Here is a 7,307-nt window from a genome sequence, read left to right as displayed (position 1 = left end):
GAACGAGCTCTGCGATCTAGCGGCGCTGTCCGTGGTGCTGAACGGCTGAAACGTTCACTGGACCCCTGTGACGCTGATGTGCTGGTCCTTGTCCTCCTCTTTGTCCCTGCTCTGCTGTCTTCTCCTCAGTCCTCAGGTGTCCGAGCGGAGATCTCCATGGATGACCTCTACCACGGCCTTCTCCTGATCCTGGCTGGTCCTCCTTCTCTGGCGAGTGCACAGTTTTAATGAAGGCCCACTTCGGGGACTTCATTAGCACCCTCTGCCTCCAGGTACCGACCGAGCCACAATAGGTGAATTACTTAGCGCTGGCTCCTGTTTGTGGCTGTACGCAATCATCCTCCACACCTCCACCGTCCTCCACCCAGCTCACCAGCTCACCAGCTGGGCTGGTGAACTTGGTGATCCACTCACTGGCCACTTTATTGGAAACCCCTTTCTTGTAGTCGCAGTACCTCAGAGACCGCGGCTCACTTGCCCATCAGCGGCCTCCAGCGGGGCGGAGGACTAGTGGACTAGTGGAGTGCTACCCATGGGTCCCCATAAAGAGACAAATACAAATGAGACAATGCAGTGTATTTAGTGTTGTTTATTTCTTATCAATCAGAGATACAGCAGGGTTTATTTAACGTGTGTGTGTGTGCGTGTGTTTTACTTAAGTTGGCTTTAACCCCCAAATGAACTCCCATAATGCAGCTCCCAGGATCCTCCAGGCTTTATTTGATGAGGAAGCTGAGGGTGGGGCAAAGAGGAAGGAAGAGAACAATGTCAATTTTACATCACTGCAGCTTTGTAGTTAATTATCCTGCAGCTTTTACGATCGCTAGCACTATTACAATGCTATTACATGTAATAAACGTGTAACAAAATGTTAATAACACATTAATAGCTTATAGTTATTGATTAATACCTGTTATATAACATTATTTATATCATTATTTAGTTACATTACCGTGAAACAACTTGAAATATTTACATTATACAACATTACATAACTATAAATGTTATTACATGTAATAAGTACTTAATAACACATGAATAGTAAATACATTCATCTGCGCTGCTTTCTGGCTCGTCGTTTAGGGAATTTCAGGCACCTCACCTGTAGGGGTAGCCGTGATACTTGGACCTGAAGATGGACAGAAGGAAGCTGAAGAAGAAGACCACCAGGCCCAGGCCCACCAGACAGATGACTGCAAGAAGACAGAAGACAAACGACTTCTTAGCACTTCTTATAGCCAGAGCAGCTAGCAAGATTAGCATTTTTTAGTTAGAAAGCATTAATTAGTTCTAAGCGCTCAGTTCAATTCACCCCTAAAACCCTGATTGCATGTAATACATGTTTATATAAGCAGCACATACGTATTTCACGTACATTACACAACCTTTTTTCAAAGCTATAACACTGTTATTACATGCAATGCATGTATAATAAAGTATTAATAACAAAATCTCAACCACCCATCTCAAATGACGTGGCATGCTAGCAGTTAAAACCACAGGCAGAAGTAATACACTGAATTACGGCCCTCACTCAGTTTCCTGTTCAGCGCTATAATGCGGTTATTACATGTAATAAATGTGTAATAAAGTATCAATAACACAGGAACAGCAGTTAAAGCCACACACAGTGCCTACACAGGCAGTATTTCGTCTTACATCCACAAACCTAGCACGCTACGCACCACAAGTCCTAAGTAAGCTGCAAAGTTCGTTCCTGCGCAACTCTATAACAGCGTTATTACATGTAATAGAGGGTTAATAGCGCACAGACGGCATCTGAAAGCACAAGTCGCGCTGCCTTTCTCCACACCTTCGCTAATTAGCATGCTGGAATAGCTTTCTTTCCGCTATTATGGGATTAAACGTTTGGCGAAAAATGGGGTTTGGGAGCAAACTTTGATCCGCCGGCTAATCCGGAGCAACCATCTCAAACGAAGCGCTAGCGACGAGCTAACGAGCGGGGAGGTAAAGCGCAGAGCGCGGAGAAAAGTGCAGCGTCGGCTGTTTTCTCCGAGATCAGACAGGCTAATCTGTTAAACGCGATAACCTGCTCAGCAGAAGCCTTTAGCAGCCTGACGGCATTACAGCGTAAAAGCTGTTTATAATGGCCCGTTAAATCTCTAAACACCCAAACACTCGAACAGGAACACCGTCAGAGCTCCCATTTCATTAACGGCAAGGACAATACAGTGCTTACAGTGAACATCAGCGAGACCATACACACCCAAAACCATACACACACACTCCTTTTGACAGGCCGTCTCGTGCGTGTGTGTGTGTGTGTGTGTGTGTGTGTTTGTGTGTGAAAGCGTGGCAGCTGTTGTTCTGAGTGAGTGTGAAGTTAATCAGTTGTTAATCAGTGTGTGTTAACCTGCGCTGCAGCAGGGCGACTCCAATTACAGCTCACTGCCCTCGGCCACTGAGCTCTAAATTAGCCTTCACACACACACTCATGTCCCTTGTGTATATCATATATACATATATAGGTGCTAACATGCCCAGTATGTATTATATATATATGCTAGAACCCATATGTAGCAATGTGCTCCATATATACACACATATACATACATTTAGTATATGTGAGTATATATAGGGAATAGTGTCCCATATGTACTGTATATACCGTGTGTGTAAGCATCTATAGGTAACATCTTGTGTGTATCTATATGGCATATATGTTTATATGCAACACAGCTTGTATGTATTATATAGACGTACCCAAATGTAACATCCCATATGCTATTCTTTATATACAAACCCATATGTAACATCTAATTTGTGTTATAGATGTGTATCCATATGTAACACATTCTACATGCATCCATATGTTAAATATACGCACCCCTATGTGACATGTCCCATATGTATTATATACACTCACCCATGTGTAACACATCATGTATGTATATGCAAGTACCCATATGTAACGTCTAATATGTTATACACCCCCTGTAATGTCCCGTGTGTTACATTATACACAGCCCTATGTAACATGCCCCATGTGTTACATACGTGAGTACCTAGTATATGTAACCTGCCCCCTATGTATTATATACATTTACCCATATGTAGCACATCTCATATGTATTATATATAATTACCCATATGTATATATGCAGCTTACAGTGCATATATATATGTATATATATATATATATATATATGCACCGTAAGCTGCATATATATATATGTAATGTAGTATATGTAATCCGTCCCATATGTATTCTAAGTACCCAAATGTAACACATTCCATATGTATTACACTGTATATAAGCACCCTTATGTAACCTGTCCCATTTGTGTTATATATGTGAGTAGCTAGTATACGTAATCTGTCCCCTATGTTTTACATACAAGTACCCTTATGTACCACATTCCATAGGCATTATATATAAGTAGACATATATGTTATATATACGCACACCTATGTGACATGTCCCAAATGTTATATATAGGCACCCCTATGTAACATGTTCCATTTGTGTTATATATGTGAGTAGCTAGTATACGTAATCTGTCCCCTATGTTTTATATACAAGTACCCTTATGTACCACATTCCATAGGCATTATATATAAGTAGACATATATGTTATATATATATACACCCCTATGTAACATATCCCATATGTTATATATACGCAGCCCTATGTCCCATATGTGTTATATATGTGAGTACCTAGTATATGTAATCTGTCCCCTACGTAACATTACTGCTAACTTAGGATAAGTGGAAAGTTTGCGTGTGGCTCAGACCTTTTGACACCAGGAGCAACACAGTTAATCAGCTCGCTTCTGCATTAGCTTCACTTTCTGACAGAGTAGAAGCTTCAGGTTTCTTCAAATTCACAAGGATTCTTCGCTAATGAGCCCTCCACCGCGCTTCGCTGGCCGCCGTTTTACTTTCATAACACATGGATCATAATCCAAAGGTCAAACTTTGGGGAAAACTTACTAGATGAGTGACCGGCTGGGTCAAGAGAGACGGAGATGCAGAAGAAGGCGTTCAAATAGTCGTAAAGTTTTGCGCAACTTTCCAATACTTCGCTACCAACAGCGCGGTTTCCATGACGACAGGAGACCTGGGGCGCAATTACCGTTTCTCGCAAAGCCATGTAGTGCTGGGAAAGCGTACGATTTTTTTTTGTTCAGTTTTTTCGTGAACAGAAGACGGGACTATGTAAAGCCGCAGACGGGCGGCTGGGACGTGGCGGCGCGCAGCTCTATGGCAGCGGCGCTCGTCAACCTTATTCGCGTCTGGCAGAGAGAAAACAAGGACGTCTTCTGAAGCGCTCGGAGGGGAGTGGGCGGTTGACTGCACACACAGCGGGACATAACGGATCGCCTGTGTGTGTTTGTCATTGTGATGGACAACGTCGCCGTCATGTGCTTCTGAACACACGCCCACATCACTCTATACACACACACACACCGCTGTCATCTATAATTAGCTAAGACATCCCAGGCTTGCGCCCGTACCTCCTATATCCATATATACACCCTATAGTCGCCTCCACAGTCTTAAAGGGAACACATGAGCCAAAGCTATGTAGGCTAATGTCGCTAACAAATAATGAAAGCTTATGTACACCAGTTAGCAAGATCAGACATTGAATGATGAATGTGGGAATATGGACGAGGCTGCCAATCTAACGCATGCCATCGCATCTGTCAAGCATGGTGGAGGTAGCGTTATGGCATGGGCATCGATGCCTTCCGGTGGCACTGGTCCCCTTGTGCTCCAATTCAGCCAAATGCTTCGAAATGTATTGGACAAGCTACAGAACGTTTGGCATACCGCAAACACCCTGATCCTGCCTGAAACCACGTCATTCAAACCTCAAACTTCTCGAGCTCCAAAAGACCCGGAAGACTTTTTTGGACCTGGAACAGTTGGCCACACCAAGGAACACCCTCCAGGAGAGTCCAGAGGGCAAAAACTGAGGGTGTGCTACGTAAGACGTCTTGAGTATGGACGAGAATGCTCTTGATCCACTGTGTACCATCACATCTGTCAAGCATGGTGGAGGTAGTGTTATTGCTTAGGCCTGTCTGCCTGCCAAAGGCTGCCTGCAAAAGCCCTAGTGGTGTGGTGTGGTATGGTGCCAGAGCGCTTGTTTCTCCACAGACGTCCATTCGATACATACCCATCTTTTAGCATTAAGCATTAGCTTCCGGCATTAGCCCCTTAAAATCCTGGGCGTATTACACCCTAAAGCCATAGCGTCCTTCATTTCCGTCATCAGTCTGCATGCTAACGTTAGCTGCATGCTAACTGTGCACCCAGTCATAGCAGACCGCGTAAAACCGCCATGGTCGGGGGCAGTGAATCTTATCTGAATCTTAGCTCGGAGCTAACTCAGTGTGTTCAGTTGAGCTCAGCAGGCGGGGAGCTAGCCCGGTGATTAGCATGCTAGCTTTTTTTGGTCTTCAGAGCTGGACTGGCCCCTACAAAAGTCCCTACAGATGCCCCCGTGTCCTCGTGAGGCAAAGGCGGTGCTGCGGTCGATGACCTACACTTCAGGGTAGGTTAGCTAATGCTAACGACTCTCAACCAGAGCTTATTATCCAGGTCCTCCAGGCGTCCAATGAGAACGTAAGGGAGGGCAAGTTGCTGGTAGGGGGCGGAGGGGTCAGCGCTGGAGTGACGAAAGGCCAGTGGACTGCCATTGGTATAATTACTAGTCTGCCAGGTCTGGTAAGTGGCAGTACGACAATTACTGACCATCAGAAGCACAAGACAGAAAGAGAGAGAGAGAGAGAGAGAGGCTGGAAAAGACTGTAAGACTGTGTGTGCCTGACAGATTGACAGCCTGTGTGTGTGTGTGTGTGTGTGTGTGTAGATGACAGGCTCACAGTATGGGTTTGTACGTGTCTGTGGCTGACAGCCTCTCAGTGTCCATTAGTGTGTGTGTGGGACAGTACTGAGCTGTCCTATCAGTTCCTGTGAGTGGACCGACTACATGGACGTCCCAGCCGTCTAAAGACCCTCATTCTACAGTAGTCCTGAAGTCCACTGTCCCCCGAGGTCCATCTGAGATGTTTCCCAGCCTCTCCTTATCCCATATACACTACACGTCCAAATATTTGTGGACACCCATACTGCCTAATGCCAGGCGTGGGCTAGAGACAGGGGTGTAAAGCCCCCCAGCATTGAGGAGCTGTGGAGCAGTGGAGGAACTGTGTTCTCTGGGATGATGAATGGTGGTGGAGCTCCATCCAGTACTTTTGGATGGGATGAGTTGAGTGGGCAGTTGGGGATGATGAGGTAGGGGGGTTGATCATCATCCAACGTCCTGACCATGTGGATGAATGCAATCAAATCCTCACAGCAATGCTCTGCAGAAAGCCTTCTTCTCTGGACAGTAGAGACAGTTACTCCAACAAAAGCAGGATCAGCCCTTTTTAATAGCCTTGATTTTAGAAAGGACAATGGATGAGCAGGCGTCCCAATACTTTTGTCTATTCACTTAACAATTAACTCAATAAACACTTAACTGACACTACACAAAATAAATCAATTCATCATTACCAACAACACACAGTAATGAGATTAATCGCGATTAATCACACAAAATACACGATAGATCACAAACTGGGTAGGTAACCACTCAACCCTGCAAATAATAATAATAATAATAATAATAATAATAAAACCCCAAACTACGATTAGATACACATAATGTGATTAATTGTGACTGCCAAAATTGTAATTTACTATGCAGAGTGATGCGATTAATCGCGATTAATCGCGATTAATCACAACAAAATGCTTGATAGTTAAAAATTCGGGTAGGTAATCAGTCAACCCACAATTTACCTCCGCCAGGAACAATGCCCTTAACTGTGATGACATACACAAAATGTGAATAACTGACTACAAACTACAAACACACAATTAATCACACTTAACTACACACAGTAATGCGATTAATCCCACCCCCTCCCACCCCGATTAATCATGATTAATCACACAAAATCCATGATAGGTCAAAATGCCTGCAGTTAACTACGACAACATGCACAAGATGTGATTAACCGTAACTACCAAAATTTAGATGACCTACGAGCAGTGATGCGATTAATCGTGATTAATCTCACGAAATCTGACAGATCAAAATATGTGTAGTTAATCACAGTTAACCCCACAGGTAGCTATGCCCGTAACTATGATCACATCACAGAATGTGATTAATCACGACTACAAGAAATACAACTGACTGCGATTAATTACACAGTTACTCGATTAATCGTGACTAACGCCACAATCAATCCAATGAAATGAGCAAAATAACGAGATGAGA

General features: G+C 43.9%; 1 long non-coding RNA gene across 1 annotated transcript; it reads right to left on the bottom strand.

Moving 5' to 3' along the window:
- Positions 1-574: 574 nt before the first annotated feature.
- On the bottom strand, positions 575-1,553 carry LOC140546520 (uncharacterized). The gene is made up of 2 exons (XR_011978354.1): positions 1,103-1,553; positions 575-732 (listed from the first exon to the last, which is right to left on the bottom strand). It is a non-coding gene; the product is annotated as an uncharacterized lncRNA (long non-coding RNA).
- Between the last annotated feature and the right edge of the window lie 5,754 nt (positions 1,554-7,307).

The sequence above is a fragment of the Salminus brasiliensis genome, chromosome 24, assembly GCF_030463535.1.
Source record: "Salminus brasiliensis chromosome 24, fSalBra1.hap2, whole genome shotgun sequence".
In the NCBI taxonomy this organism is placed as follows: Eukaryota; Metazoa; Chordata; class Actinopteri; order Characiformes; family Bryconidae; genus Salminus; species Salminus brasiliensis.
The sequence above is the reverse complement of the archived record's forward strand: the minus strand, read 5'-3'. Positions and strand labels throughout refer to the sequence as shown.